General features: G+C 43.0%; 3 non-coding genes and 17 pseudogenes across 3 annotated transcripts; all 20 read right to left on the bottom strand.

Moving 5' to 3' along the window:
• Positions 1 to 5,798: 5,798 nt before the first annotated feature.
• LOC136743890 (uncharacterized) lies at positions 5,799 to 5,917 on the bottom strand (annotated as a pseudogene).
• A 221-nt stretch (positions 5,918 to 6,138) lies between these two features.
• On the bottom strand, positions 6,139 to 6,257 carry LOC136743969 (uncharacterized; annotated as a pseudogene).
• Positions 6,258 to 6,462: 205 nt separating this feature from the next.
• Positions 6,463 to 6,581, bottom strand: LOC136743954 (uncharacterized; annotated as a pseudogene).
• Positions 6,582 to 6,797: 216 nt separating this feature from the next.
• On the bottom strand, positions 6,798 to 6,916 carry LOC136744004 (uncharacterized; annotated as a pseudogene).
• Positions 6,917 to 7,129: 213 nt separating this feature from the next.
• On the bottom strand, positions 7,130 to 7,248 carry LOC136744019 (uncharacterized; annotated as a pseudogene).
• Positions 7,249 to 7,462: 214 nt separating this feature from the next.
• On the bottom strand, positions 7,463 to 7,581 carry LOC136744048 (uncharacterized; annotated as a pseudogene).
• A 217-nt stretch (positions 7,582 to 7,798) lies between these two features.
• Positions 7,799 to 7,917, bottom strand: LOC136743937 (uncharacterized; annotated as a pseudogene).
• A 216-nt stretch (positions 7,918 to 8,133) lies between these two features.
• LOC136744042 (uncharacterized) lies at positions 8,134 to 8,252 on the bottom strand (annotated as a pseudogene).
• A 215-nt stretch (positions 8,253 to 8,467) lies between these two features.
• Positions 8,468 to 8,586, bottom strand: LOC136743927 (uncharacterized; annotated as a pseudogene).
• Positions 8,587 to 8,803: 217 nt separating this feature from the next.
• On the bottom strand, positions 8,804 to 8,922 carry LOC136743910 (uncharacterized; annotated as a pseudogene).
• Positions 8,923 to 9,142: 220 nt separating this feature from the next.
• Positions 9,143 to 9,261, bottom strand: LOC136744049 (uncharacterized; annotated as a pseudogene).
• Positions 9,262 to 9,477: 216 nt separating this feature from the next.
• LOC136743938 (uncharacterized) lies at positions 9,478 to 9,596 on the bottom strand (annotated as a pseudogene).
• Positions 9,597 to 9,812: 216 nt separating this feature from the next.
• Positions 9,813 to 9,931, bottom strand: LOC136743950 (uncharacterized; annotated as a pseudogene).
• Positions 9,932 to 10,151: 220 nt separating this feature from the next.
• Positions 10,152 to 10,270, bottom strand: LOC136743846 (uncharacterized; annotated as a pseudogene).
• A 221-nt stretch (positions 10,271 to 10,491) lies between these two features.
• LOC136744105 (5S ribosomal RNA) lies at positions 10,492 to 10,610 on the bottom strand. Its single transcript, XR_010815907.1, has one exon. It is a non-coding gene; the product is annotated as a 5S ribosomal RNA (ribosomal RNA).
• A 210-nt stretch (positions 10,611 to 10,820) lies between these two features.
• On the bottom strand, positions 10,821 to 10,939 carry LOC136743958 (uncharacterized; annotated as a pseudogene).
• Positions 10,940 to 11,148: 209 nt separating this feature from the next.
• LOC136744071 (uncharacterized) lies at positions 11,149 to 11,267 on the bottom strand (annotated as a pseudogene).
• A 209-nt stretch (positions 11,268 to 11,476) lies between these two features.
• On the bottom strand, positions 11,477 to 11,595 carry LOC136743919 (uncharacterized; annotated as a pseudogene).
• Positions 11,596 to 11,811: 216 nt separating this feature from the next.
• On the bottom strand, positions 11,812 to 11,930 carry LOC136743837 (5S ribosomal RNA). The gene has a single exon (XR_010815854.1). It is a non-coding gene; the product is annotated as a 5S ribosomal RNA (ribosomal RNA).
• A 218-nt stretch (positions 11,931 to 12,148) lies between these two features.
• LOC136744099 (5S ribosomal RNA) lies at positions 12,149 to 12,267 on the bottom strand. The gene has a single exon (XR_010815901.1). It is a non-coding gene; the product is annotated as a 5S ribosomal RNA (ribosomal RNA).
• Between the last annotated feature and the right edge of the window lie 2,047 nt (positions 12,268 to 14,314).

Genomic DNA, 14,314 nt, shown 5'->3' on the forward strand with positions numbered 1-14,314 from the left:
TTAATAAGTGTTATTAAAAGAAAAGGTGATGTTACATAGTGGTAAACAGTCGACTGTCCCAACTTTCTTGGTTTCTTTTCACTGCTAATGAGATGCTGTAGAGTGAGTTAGTTATATTGCTTTCAGGAGCTCTAATCGTATTGATGAGTTCATGCAGCATTTGTAATTGAATTTCAAAAAGAAATCCTTGCTGTCTGGCCTGTGTGTATGAGATGTACTCTGTCAATCTTTGGCTAACAACTGAAACATTGGTAGAACAGAAATGGCAACATAAAAAAGAAAAGTACATTTTAAAAGAGCACATTAAATAGGATGAATATACAGTTTTTTACAATCACTTTGTCACTAATTTCAGAACCTTGATGTCATTTTTCAAAACTCTAGACACAAAACTCAAAACGGTCATCACTTGTAACACAGGCTGTCCAATGTTCAAAACATTGCATTGTGCATTCATATCTTTAAAGAAACCTTGCACTTGCAGACTTGTTGGTTCAAATAATTCATTTATCATGAAATACCATAGTAACATTTATTTAGATCACCCACACAGAAGATACCGATAGTTTCACTGTGTAGTTGTTCGTACAATCATTAAATATTGTAGTACAAAATATGTGATACATGTTTCATTATGGTACTACATATAAATACATCACTGTAAAAGGACTAGTAGAGAGAATACTACAGACACAGTGGAATCATTGAACAAAATCTGAAATGTATTGATGCAATACAATCAAATCACACCATAGGTTTCTTTGAAGCCATGCAACAATAATTAGCTACAAAAAAGAACAAAACTACAGTAAAATGTCAACTGCAGTGTTCCTCACCTGGCTTAGTGTAAAACAAAGGATTGATTACTGTACTTCTGAATTTCCATCAGCCCTGTGTTCAGGTTCAGGTTCTCACAACCATTTTTCACAAGAGGCATCTTGAAACTGAACATACCTGAACATACTCAGTCATCAGCTGCTTCACTCTGTCTGCATTTCTTTCAAAAGGCACACTATACTCTGTGCTACACATTGGTATGCAGTATACAGTCATTTGACAATTGAGAGTAGCCTAATGTTTAGTGCATGCTGAAGACTTGCCGCTTCTCAGTACGGAAATTTCTGATGATTGAGGCCACAGTTGATCCTGAGTTGATTCTGAGGTTTGATTGAATCATTGTAGCTGCCTCAGTCATGGTCATGCCATGATTTACAACATGCTCTACAACTATTTCTCGGATTTCACTGGACACTATTTGCTGTTGCTGCCGCTGTCTGGTCCGTGGCCTTGTCCTCTACCACGTTCCCCCAACACCTCTCAAATGAGGCCCATGGCTGCCTCTCTGGTGAGGCCTAAGCCCTCCTCTATGACGAGGCCCACGACCACCTCTCAGAAGGGGTGCATGTCCCCTTCCATTCCTTTGACCACCACGTCTTCCTCCTCCCACTGCTTGACCTCTATTGTGACCTGGATGACTTGCCGGCTCCATGTTATCACTGTGTTGCTGGGGTGGATAGCACTCATTTCACTCGATACTCGTACCACAATGTGAAATCAATCATCAATAACCAGTTGGCAGTATTGGAAAAGCAATTACAAGGGCCTGCATACATACAGTAATGTCAAATCTGATGTGGAAGAACAATCATCTTCAACCAGGTTGGAGCGTTAGTTGCAATGCCTTTAATACACGCAGCGTGGAGAGGAACAGTGACTCAAGTAGATCCCAAAGTCGCTCTGCCTTCATTTTAACAGTCAGAGCTTTTATACACAAAAATCAAAGAGCTGGTTATAATCAGAAAGTCATTACTATGTTATCTTAAAAGTTAGCTAAGCAGAATTTATATCATTATAGGACAGAGTTCATAGATCAACACATGGATTAGGGAGCAGGCACTTCAATCATACTGTTTGACATTGTCTCCAAGATTCTCATCGTAAATAACAAACAGAAATCAAACTACCTTCTGGCCTGACCTTCTAGCTTGACCTTATCTTTCTTAAGTATACAAGAGAGAAAAACAGGTATTAGAGAAAAAATTTCTAACTTTCCTTCCACACTGCAAACATGGTGTGGAAAAGTGCTACATGATGATGAATGATGATGAAATATTACATCCATAGATAATGTAGTCCAACTGGTTCATGCTCCTCGTTTATTGATGTCAATGGATCTCATTATCCTGAAACTTTCATGATCGAAACATGGAATATTGTTTGTCAGTTTCCATAAAACTATGCATTAAGAGTAATGCAACAGTCACTTATCATTTTGAGCAGCTGTATCAATTGATAGTTAGATCTTTGTAATGAAATGAATAGACAGTGATCTCAGATGTAATGTGTGAATTGCATTTTGAAATGGTAATACTTTGATGTTAAGTTGTGTCATTTTAGTTCAATGAACAAATGATCTGAGGTTGATGTGTATTGTATCCAAGCAATTGTAAAAAAGTGTTAGAGTTTTGAAAAATGTGCATTTTGATCATCGGGTGTGAGTTTAGTGTCTAGAGTTTTGAAAAATGACATCAAGGTTCTGAAATGAGTGCCAAAGTGATTGTAAAAAAGTGTAATATCAGGGGACAGTGGCTATTAGTGATCTGGCCTTCCGTGGCCTCTGTATTAATGTAACAGGTCACATTGTATGTGTACACTGATACTTGATAGTATAATATAGTACAAGTAAAAAACATACATAGGTATCATAGAAGTATTTTGCAGAAATGATTATGGATAGTTATCAAAATGGAGAGGAAATGCTAAATCCATCTCCCCAGGCTGAGCTTCTATTGCTGCACCTGCTGGCCCCACTATATGGATAGAGCCACACCAAGTACAAGAGTCTCCCCATTGCTATTTATATCTCCCTATCCAGTCTTCTTTGTGTCAGGGTGGGGTGCCTATTCCCCTGCATGCTTTGAAACCTATAGCACCTGGGACGCACACTTGGGATCCGGTTCCTCTGCCCCTCACATACACATGAGGAATCCCAGGTGCTCAATACGTCATACTGTCTCGTTCATCTCATGTGTAAACTATGGACAAATACATGACTAAACGTGTTTAGTTGCTTTTCCCAGAATGCTTTGCGCCACGATATGCAAATAACGGGGACTATGATTGGCTCCCTGACATTACCCACACTGCGACTGATGCTACCCATTTCACTACCCAACAAAGACCCATAATATGCGTGTGTCTGTCTGTCTGTCTGTCAAAGTATGTGTGTGTGTGTCTGTGTGTGTCTGTGTCTGTCTGTCTGTGTGTGAAAGTGTGTGTTTGTCTGTCTGTCTGTCTGTCATGTAACTTGCACATCTGTGAGGGCACCACTAATGCAGAAAGAGATGTACACATATTGTTTATTTTCCATATATATGTATGTATGTATGTATGCATGTCCAATTGCTTTGACAATACAAATGAATTGAATTGAGAGGGAGAGAGAGAGAGTAAGAGAGAGAGAGACAGACAGACAGACAGACAGACAGAGAGACACACACACACACACACACACACACACACAGAGAGCCAGCCAGCCAGCTCAGCGATGACATGACGAGCCTCTCTCAGCTTACTGCTATGACATCACAGAGCACGTACATTCCGTTTAACAAATCGTTAAACAAAAAAGGTTATAAACACATTGACTACAATACCGGTTAGTAAGACGAAGGTGAGTCTCTCGTTAGTATTATTAGTCAGACATTAAATAACTACGCAGGTTAGTATTTATGTCAGGTAACTTCTCGTTATATATATATCAGTCTCATTTACGTTTAGGTGCCGAGAAAGATCCTATTTGTTACCACAATTTCCCTTAACTGATTATTATTCAATGATTAAGGATAGGCAGGGCCACCAATAATCTAATGTCTATTAACTTGTGTCAATTTCAGACTAAACAGTTAAACAGGAATGAGAAGATATTTCTCGGCGTTGACAGATTTTATTTCTAAAATTATCAACAAAACAGTTTAATGCAACTCACATTTATATTTAAGAAAACTAAATGATATTACACATTCTAGAGTTATGAATCACATATTAACATTTCTAATTGATTTCTCAAATGTCATGAATCACAAACTCCAAACTGTTAAACTTATGTGAACTTCGTCGCAGAGAGGCCTCTCTGGCTTCGGGCTCAGATAACAGCACACGGCACGAGGTCCGTGTGGTTTGGAACAAAGGCAGTCCGGTTCGGCTTTGTCCAAGAACTTCCACTCAGTCGATGCACCTGGAAGTTGGGGTTTCGCGAATGTAGAGTCTTTTCCAAACAGATTTTCCATTGGTTTGAAGGCTCCAAGGTTGTGCACAAAATCTTCTTTGTAAGCATGGTTCCACCGTAGTTACTTGAAGACGAAGTCTTTGAGGAAAGCAGGGCCCTGTTTGTTCCAAGGGTCAAGTTTCTTAAGACTCAAATAGCTATTTAAGTGACTGACACTTTCGTATTCAGTCGACTTAGTCAATTGTCCAGCTGTAAAACTCCACTGATCAGGTGGGTCTGTGAAGTTATTTATTTAATAAAGTCCTTTAAAATAATTCTTCGCTCAATCTCCTTCTCCCAGTTTAACTCTTCTGTTGCCGGCAAAGACTTGGTTGGTTTCTGATTCCGGTTCTGGCAACAGAGCTACAGGTTGAGCTGTGGCAGCGAGTTTCTGGTTCAGGTGAGAGAGAGAGAGAGAGAAAGACTGTCCGCTGTTCCTTATAGTCTGTCAGATCAGTAGGTGATTGGTCCCTGAGTTCTTGAGATTGGATTTCGGTTTCAGCCCCTAGTGTCCTATTGGAGGGAGGCTTTATTTATGACTGATGTCAATCCATGCCATCTTTTGGAAATGCCGGTTGGCCTGGGTTCGTAGCTCTATGTCGGGATTTCGTCTCTCATCCACTTCAAAGAGTTTTTATCACCTACAGGCCCCTTTCTCCAGACATCTCATAGCAGAATTCCAAACTATTTGGCCTCTTCTCGGTGCCATCCTCCCCAAAACTGTCACTTTGATGCAAACCAGTTCCAAGCTGATGAGCTAAGGAAATCTGATAACTTTGGGGGGGGAGAGGTCTTCTTTAGATCAGTGCTTCAGCTCAGAGCCCAAATGCTCTTATCCAAATACACCCAACATAACGCTACATATGTATGTATGTATGTATATATGTGTAGAAGGAAAATTAGAAATTATTTTCTTACACCTGTTTTTCTCTCTTGTATACTTAAGAAAGATACGGTCAAGCTAGAAGGTCAGCCCAGAAGATAGTTGGATTTCTGTTTGTTATTTACGATGAGAACCTTGGAGACATTGTCAAACGGTATGACCTACGTGCCTGTTCCCTAAAACCATGTGTTGACCTATGAACTCTGTTCTATAATGATATATGTTCTGCTTAGTTAGCCTTTAAGATAACATTATAATGACTTTCTAGCATGTATGGATGTATGTATGTATGTATATATATATATATATATATATATATATATATGTATGTATGTATGTCCAATTGCTTTGACAATACAAATGAATTGAATTGAGAGGAAGAGAGAGAGAGAGAGAGAGAGAGAAAGAGAGAGAGAGAGACAGACAGACAGACAGACAGACAGCTCAGCGATGACATCACGAGCCTCTCTCAGCTGACTGCTATGACATCACAGAGCACGTACATTCCGTTGCTTGTCGTCTGTCAACCACTCAGTCACTGCTAGCCAGACTGTCCCTAAGACAAAGTGTACAATACTTCAATTATATCTCCTCCAGACAGATAAAGAGTATTAAGAGCTACGATGAAGTTACCCAGGAGACGTAAAAAGCTTGCATCACCTGGTATTTCCTGGAGGTCACCCATCCAAGTACTAACCAGGCCCTGGCCCGTTTAGTTTCCAAGGTCTGACGAGATCGGGCACGTTCAGGACGGTGTGGCCGCAAGCCGAGATGCCTGGCTGCATGATGTCTCTTAAAGGCTGGCTGGTATTGACGGAATTTCCAGCAAAAAATAAAAAATAAAAAAATAAAAAAATGGAGGGAAAAATAACAGTGCAGGAAAGGGTGTTGAAAGTAGCCGGGAACGTGTACAATTCTTCAATTATATCTCCTCCAGACAGAAAGAGAGTATTAAGAGCTACGATGAAGTTACCCAGGAGACGTAAAAAGCTTGCAGCACCTGGTATTTCTAGGAGATCTCCCATCCAAGTACTGACCAGGCCATGCCCCGTTTAGCTTCCGAGATCTGACGAGACGGGGTGCGTCCAGGACGGTGTGGCCGCAAGCCAAAAAGCCTGGCTGCATGATGTCTCTTAAAGGCTGGCGGGTATTGACGGAACTTCCAGCAAAAAAAAGAAAAATGGAGGGAAAAATACCAGTGGAGCAAATGGTGTTGAAAGTAGCCGGGTACGTGGACAAATCCTCAATTATAACACCTCCAGACAGAAAGAGAGTATTAAGAGCTACAATGAAGTTACTCAGGAGACTAAAAAGCTTGCAGCACCAGGTATTTCCAGGAGGTCTCCCATCCAAGTATTGACCAGGCCCTGCCCCGTTTAGCTTCCAAGATCTGACAAGATCGGGCACGTTCAGGTCAGTGTGGCCGCAAGCCTAGAGAGCTGGCTGCATGATGTCTCTTAAAGGCTGGAGGGTATTGACGGAACTTCCGGCAAAAAAAAAAAGAAAAAAGAAAAATGGAGGGAAAAATATCAGTGCAGCAAAGGGTGTTGAAAGTAGCCGGGTACGTGTACAATTCTTCAATTATATCTCCTCCAGACTGAAAGAGAGTATTACGAGCTACGATGAAGTTACCCAAGAGACGTATAAAGCTTGCAGCACCTGGTATTTCCAGGAGGTCACCCATCCAAGTACTGACCAGGACCTGCCCCGTTCAGCTTACGCGATCTGACGAGATCGAGCGCGTTCAGGACGGTGTGGACACAAGCCGAGAGGCCTGGCTGCATGATGTCTCTTAATGGTTGGCGGGTATTGACGGAACTTCCAGCAAAAAAAAAAAAAAAGAAAAACGGAGGGAAAAATATCAGTGCAGCAAAGGATGTTGAAAGTAGCCAGGTACGTGTACAATACTTCAATTATATCTCCTCCAGACAGAAAGAGAGTATTAAGAGCTACGATAAAGTTACACAGGATACGTAAAAAGCTTGCAGAACCAGGTATTTCCAGGAGGTCCCACATTCAAGTACTAACCAGGCCCTGGCCCGTTTAGTTTCCAAGGTCTGACGAGTTCGGGCGCGTTCAGGACGGTGTGGCCGCAAGCCAAGAGGCCTGGCTGCATGATGTCTCTAAATGGCTGGAGGGTATTGACAGAACTTCCAGCAAAAAAAAATGAAAAAAGAAAAATGGAGGGAAAAATATCAGTGCAGCAAAGGGTGTTAAAAGTAGCCGGGTACGTGTACAATACTTCAATTATATCTCCTCCAGACAGAAAGAGAGTATAAAGAGCTACGATGAAGTTACCCAGGAGACGTAAAAGCTTGCAGCACCAGGTTTTTCTAGGAGGTCTCACATTCAAGTACTGACCAGGTCCTGCCCCGTTTAGCTTCCGAGATCTGATGAGTTCGGGCGCGTTCAGGACAATGTGTCCGCATGCCAAGAGGCCTGGCTGCATGATGTCTCTTAAAGGCTGGAGGGTATTGACGGAACTTCCAGCAAAATTAAAAAAGAAAAAAGAAAAATGGAGGGAAAAATACCACTGCAGCAAAGGGTGTTGAAAGTAGCCGGGTACGTGTACAATTCTTCAATTATATCTCCTCCAGACAGAAAAAGAGAATGAAGAGCTATGATAAAGTTACCCAGGAGACGTAAAAAGCTTGCAGCACCAGGTATTTCCACGAGTTCTCACATTCAAGTACTGACCAGGCCCTGCCCCGTTTAGCTTCCGAGATCTGATGAGATCGGGCGCATTCAGGACAATGTGTCCGCATGCCAAGAGGCCTGGCTGCATGATGTCTCTTAAAGGCTGGCGGATATTGACGGAACTTCCAGCAAAATAATGAAGAAAAAAGAAAAATGGAGGGAAAAATATCAGTGCAGCAAAGGGTGTTGAAAGTAACCGGGTACGTGTACAATACTTCAATTATATCTCCTCCAGACTGAAAGAGAGTATCAAGAGCTACGATAAAGTTACCCAGCAGACGTAAAAAGCTGGCAGCACCTGGTATTTCCAGGAGATCTCCCATCCAAGTACTGACCAGGTCCTGCCCCGTTTCGTTTCCGAGATCTGACGAGATCGGGCGCGTTCAGGTCTGTGTGTCCGCAAGCCGAGATGCCTGGTTGCATGATGTCTCTTAAAGGCTGGCGGATATTGATGGAACTTCCAGAAAAAATAAAAAATAAAAATAAAAATGGCGGGAAAAATATCAGTGCAGCAAAGGGTGTTGAAAGTAGCCGGGTACGTGTACAATTCTTCAATTATATCTCCTCCAGACAGAAATAGAGTATTAAGAGCTACGATGAAGTTACCCAGGAGACGAAAAAGCTTGCAGCACCTGGTATTTCCAGGAGGTCACCCATCCAAGTACTGACGAGGCCCTGCACCGTTTAGCTTCCGAGATCTGATGAGATCGACCGCGTTCAGGACGGTGTGGCCGCAAGCCAAGCAGCCTGGCTGCATGATGTCTCGTAAAGGCTGGAGGGTATTGACGGAACTTCCAGCAAAAAAAAAAAAGAAAAAAGAAAAATGGAGGGAAAAATATCTGTGCAGTAAAGGGTGTTGAAAGTAGCCGGGTACGTGTACAATTCTTCAATTAAATCTCCTCCAGACAGAAAGAGAGTATTAAAAGCTACGACGAAGTTCCCCAGGTGACGTAAAAAGCTTGCAGCACCTGGTACTTCCAGGAGGTCTCCCATCCAAGTACTGACCAGGTCCTGCCCCTTTTAGTTTCCGAGATCTGACGAGATCGGGCGCGTTCAGGACGGTGTGGCCACAAGCCGAGACGCCTGGCTGCATGATGTCTCTTAAAGGCTGGCGGGTATTGACGGAATTTCCAGCATTAAAAAAAAAAAAAAAAATAGAAAAATGGAGGGAAAAATATCAGTGCAGGAAAGGGTGTTGAAAGTAGCCGGGTACGTGTACAATTCTTCAATTATATCTCCTCCAGACTGAAAGAGAGTATTAAGAGCTACGATAAAGTTACCCAGGAGAAGTAAAAAGCTTGCAGCACCAGGTTTTTCTAGGAGGTCTCACATTCAAGTACTGACCAGGTCCTGCCCCGTTTAGCTTCCGAGATCTGATGAGTTCGGGCGCGTTCAGGACAATGTGTCCGCATGCCAAGAGGCCTGGCTGCATGATGTCTCTTAAAGGCTGGAGGGTATTGACGGAACTTCCAGCAAAATAAAAAAGAAAAAAGAAAAATGGAGGGAAAAATACCACTGCTGCAAAGGGTGTTGAAAGTAGCCGGGTACGTGTACAATGCTTCAATTATATCTCCTCCAGACAGAAAAAGAGAATGAAGAGCTATGATAAAGTTACCCAGGAGACGTAAAAAGCTTGCAGCACCAGGTATTTCCACGAGTTCTCACATTCAAGTACTGACCAGGCCCTGCCCCGTTTAGCTTCCGAGATCTGATGAGATCGGGCGCATTCAGGACAATGTGTCCGCATGCCAAGAGGCCTGGCTGCATGATGTCTCTTAAAGGCTGGAGGATATTGACGGAACTTCCAGCAAAATAATGAAGAAAAAAGAAAAATGGAGGGAAAAATATCAGTGCAGAAAAGGGTGTTGAAAGTAGCCGGGTACGTGTACAATTCTTCAATTATATCTCCTGGAGACAGAAAGAGAGTATTAAGAGCTACGATGAAGTTTCCCAGGAGACGTAAAAAGCTGGCAGCACCTGGTATTTCCAGGAGGTCTCACATTTAAGTACTGACCAGGTCCTGCCCCATTTAGCTTCCGAGATCTGACGAGATCGGGCGCATTCAGGACGGTGTGGCCACAAGCCGAAAGGCCTGGCTGCATGATGTCTCTTAAAGGTTGGCCGGTATTGACGGAACTTCCAGCAAAAAAAAAAAAAAAAAAAAAAGGAAAATGGAGGGAAAAATATCAGTGCAGCAAAGGCTGTTGAAAGTAGCCGGGTACGTGTACAATACTTCAATTATATCTCCTCCAGACAGATAGAGAGTATTAAGAGCTACGATGAAGTTTCCCAGGAGACGTAAAAGGCTTGCAGCACCAGGTATTTCCAGGAGGTCTCCCATCCAAGTACTGACGAGGCCCTGCCCCGTTTAGCTTCCGAGATCTGATGAGATCGGACGTGTTCAGGACGGTGTGGCCGCAAGCCAAGAGGCCGGGCTGCATGATGTCTCTTAAAGGCTGGCGGGTATTGACGGAACTTCCAGCAAAAAATAAAAAATAAATAAATAGAAAAATGGAGGGAAAAATATCAGTGCAGGACAGGGTGTTGAAAGTAGCCGGGTACATGTACAATTCTTCAATTATATCTCCTGGAGACAGAAAGAGAGTATTAAGAGCTACGATGAAGTTTCCCAGGAGACGTAAAAAGCTGGCAGCACCAGGTATTTCTAGGAGGTCTCCCATCCAAGTACTGACCAGGCCCTGCCCCGTTTAGCTTCCGAGATCTGACGAGATCGGGCGCATTCAGGACGGTGTGGCCACAAGCCGAAAGGCCTGGCTGCATGATGTCTCTTAAAGGTTGGCGGGTATTGACGGAACTTCCAGCAAAAAAAAAAAAAAAAAAATGGATGGAAAAATATCAGTGCAGCAAAGGGTGTTGACAGTAGCTGGGTGCGTGTACAATACTTCAATTAAATCTCCTCCAGACAGATAGAGAGTATTAAGAGCTACGATAAAGTTACCCAGGAGACGTAAAAGCTTGCAGCACAAGGTATTTCCAGGAGGTCTCACATTCATGTACTGACCAGGTCCTGCCCCGTTTAGCTTCCGAGATCTGACGAGATCGGGCGCGTTCAGGATGGTGTGGCCGCAAGCCGAGATGCCTGGCTGCATGATGTCTCTTAAAGGCTGGCGGGTATTGACGGAACTGCCAGCAAAACAAAAAAAGAAAAATAGAGGGAAAAATACCAGTGCAGCAAAGGGTGTTGAAAGTAGACGGGTACGTGTACAATTCTTCAATTATATCTTCTCCAGACAGAAAGAGAGTATTAAGAGCTACGATAAAGTTACCCAGGAGACGTAAAAGCTTGCAGCACTAGGTAATTCCAGGAGGTCTCACTTTCATGTACTGACCAGGTCCTGCCCCGTTTAGCTTCCGAGATCTGACGAGATCGGCCGCGTTCAGGATGGTGTGGCCGCAAGCCAAGATGCCTGGCTGCATGATGTCTCTTAAAGGCTGGCGGGTATTGACGGAAATGCCAGCAAAAAAAAAAAAAAAAATAGAGGGAAATATACCAGTGCAGCAAAGGGTGTTGAAAGTAGCCGGGTACGTGTACAATTCTTCAATTATATCTCCTGGAGACAGAAAGAGAGTATTAAGAGCTACGATGAAATTACCCTGGAGACGTATAAAGCTTGCAGCAACTGGTATTTCTAGGAGGTCTCCCATCCAAGTACTGACCAGGCCCTGCCCCGTTTAGCTTCCGAGATCTGATATGATCGGGCGCGTTCAGGACGGTGTGACTACAAGCCAAGAGGCCTGGCTGCATGATGTCTCTTAAAGGCTGGCGGATATTGACGGAACTTCCAGCAAAAAAATAAAATAAAAAGAAAAATGGAGGGAAAAATATCAGTGCAGCAAAGGGTGTTGAAAGTAGCCTAGTACGTGTACAATTCTTCAATTATATCTCCTCCAGACAGAAAGAGAGTATTAAGAGCTACGATGAAGTTACCCAGGAGACGTAAAAGGCTTGCAGCACCTGGTATTACTAGGAGGTCTCCCATCCAACTACTGACCAGGCCCTGCCCCGTTTAGCTTCCGAGATCTGACGAGATCGGGCGCATTCAGGACGGTGTGGCCGCAAGCCAAGAGGCCTGGCTGCATGATGTCTCTTAAAGGTTGGCGGGTATTGACGGAACTTCCAGCAAAAAAAAAAAAAAAAAAAAAGAAAAATGGATGGAAAAATATCATGCAGCAAAGGGTGTTGAAAGTAGCCGGGTACGTGTACAATTCTTCAATTATATCTCCTGGAGACAGAAAGAGAGTATTAAGAGCTACGATGAAGTTACCCAGGAGACGTAAAAAGCTTGTAGCACCTGGTATTTCTAGGAGGTCTCCCATCCAAGTACTGACCAGGCCCTGCCCCGTTTAGCTTCCGAGATCTGACGAGATCGGGCGCATTCAGGACGGTGTGGCCGCAAGCCGAGATGTCTGGCTGCATGATGTCTCTTAAAGGCTGGCGGGTATTGACGGAATTTCCAGCAAAAAAAAAAAAAAATATATAGAATAATGGAGGAAAAAATATCAGTGCAGGAAAGGGTGTTGACAGTAGCTGGGTGCGTGTACAATACTTCAATTAAATCTCCTCCAGACAGATAGAGAGTATTAAGAGCTACGATGAACTCACCTAAAGGATTATTAGGAACACCATACTAATACTGTGTTTTACCCCCTTTCGCCTTCAGAACTGCTTTAATTCTACGTGGCATTGATTCAACAAGGTGCTGAAAGCATTCTTTAGAAATGTTGGCCCATATTGATAGGATAGCATCTTGCAGTTGATGGAGATTTGTGGGATGCACATCCAGGGCACGAAGCTCCCGTTCCACCACATCCCAAAGATGCTCTATTGGGTTGAGATCTGGTGACGGTGGGGGCCAGTTTAGTACAGTGAACTCATTTTCATGTTCAAGAAACCAATTTGAAATGATTCCACCTTTGTGACATGGTGCATTATCCTGCTGGAAGTAGCCATCAGAGGATGGGTACATGGTGGTCAAAAAGGGATGGACGTGGTCAGAAACAATGCTCAGGTAGGCCGTAGCATTTAAACGATGCCCAATTGGCACTAAGGGGCCTAAAGTGTGCCAAGAAGACATCCCCCACACCATTACACCACCACCACCAGCCTGCACAGTGGTAACAAGACTTGATGGATCCATGTTCTCATTCTGTTTACGCCAAATTCTGACTCTACCATCTGAATGTCTCACCTCTTTTTCCTATTTGTAGTGGAGATGAGTGGTACCCAGTGGGGTCTTCTGCTGTTGTAGCCCATCCGCCTCAAGGTTGTACGTGTTGTGGCATCACAAATGCTTTGCTGCATACCTCGGTTGTAGCGAGTGGTTATTTCAGTCAAAGTTGCTCTTCTATCAGCTTGAATCGAGTCGGCCCATTCTCCTCTGAGCTCTAGCATCAACAAGGCATTTTCGCCCACAGGACTGCCGCATACTGGATGTTTTTCCCTTTTCACACCATTCTTTGTAAACCCTAGAAATGGTTGTGCGTGAAAATCCCAGTAACTGAGCAGATTGTGAAATACTCAGACCGGCCCGTCTGGCACCAACAACCATGCCACGCTCAAAATTGCTTAAATCACCTTTCATTCCCATTCAGACATTCAGTTTGGAGTTCAGGAGATTGTCTTGACCAGGACCACACCCCTAAATGCATTGAAGCAACTGCCATGTGATTGGTTGATTAGATAATTGCATTAATGAGAAATTGAACAGGTGTTCCTAATAATCCTTTAGGTGAGTGTATATGTATGTATGTGTATGTATGTCCAATTGCTTTGACAATACAAATGAAATTAATTGAGAGAGAGAGAGAGAGAGAGAGAGAGAGAGGGAGGAAAATGAGCTCCTAAAAAACATTTGTTTTTATACATAAGCGGATTTAATTTGTCATTTACAAATGAATATATAGCACTATAAACATACACAGAAGACATGGAATAGAAATTCAGAAGAAAAAGTATTCAAAAAATAATAATTTTAAGAGAAACACAAAAAGAAGAAAGCAGAGAGACAGTTCAGGAAGAAAAGTCAGAAAAGAAAAGCTGAAGACAAGAATTGGAGGTAAGAGACAAATAATTACACAAAAAAATATGTATTAATAAAATAAATAAGCATTCTCAGTAGTTGACTCAGCCAATGAAAATGCAGAGCTCCGATTTGAATAGAGTGACAGTAGGAGAGAGCCCAACTGCCACTGAGACTGATAGAAATCTATCAAACAGCAGTCTGACTGCAGAGCTGCCTTTTGAAATCCGATACCCTGAAGACATTCGCTCTGCACAGGCTAAGAAGGACTACAAACAAGCTGTGATGAGAGCATCTCCTGAGACCCTCATCCTAGACTACACCGGTAAAGGAGAAAACAGGGTCAAGAACAATCTACTGTTCTACACCGCCTTTCACAAAACCCTGTGCCAGACATACCCCAATAACAACAAGAGGGGCATTAGC

Source organism: Amia ocellicauda, unplaced genomic scaffold, assembly GCF_036373705.1.
Source record: "Amia ocellicauda isolate fAmiCal2 unplaced genomic scaffold, fAmiCal2.hap1 HAP1_SCAFFOLD_82, whole genome shotgun sequence".
In the NCBI taxonomy this organism is placed as follows: domain Eukaryota; kingdom Metazoa; phylum Chordata; class Actinopteri; order Amiiformes; family Amiidae; genus Amia; species Amia ocellicauda.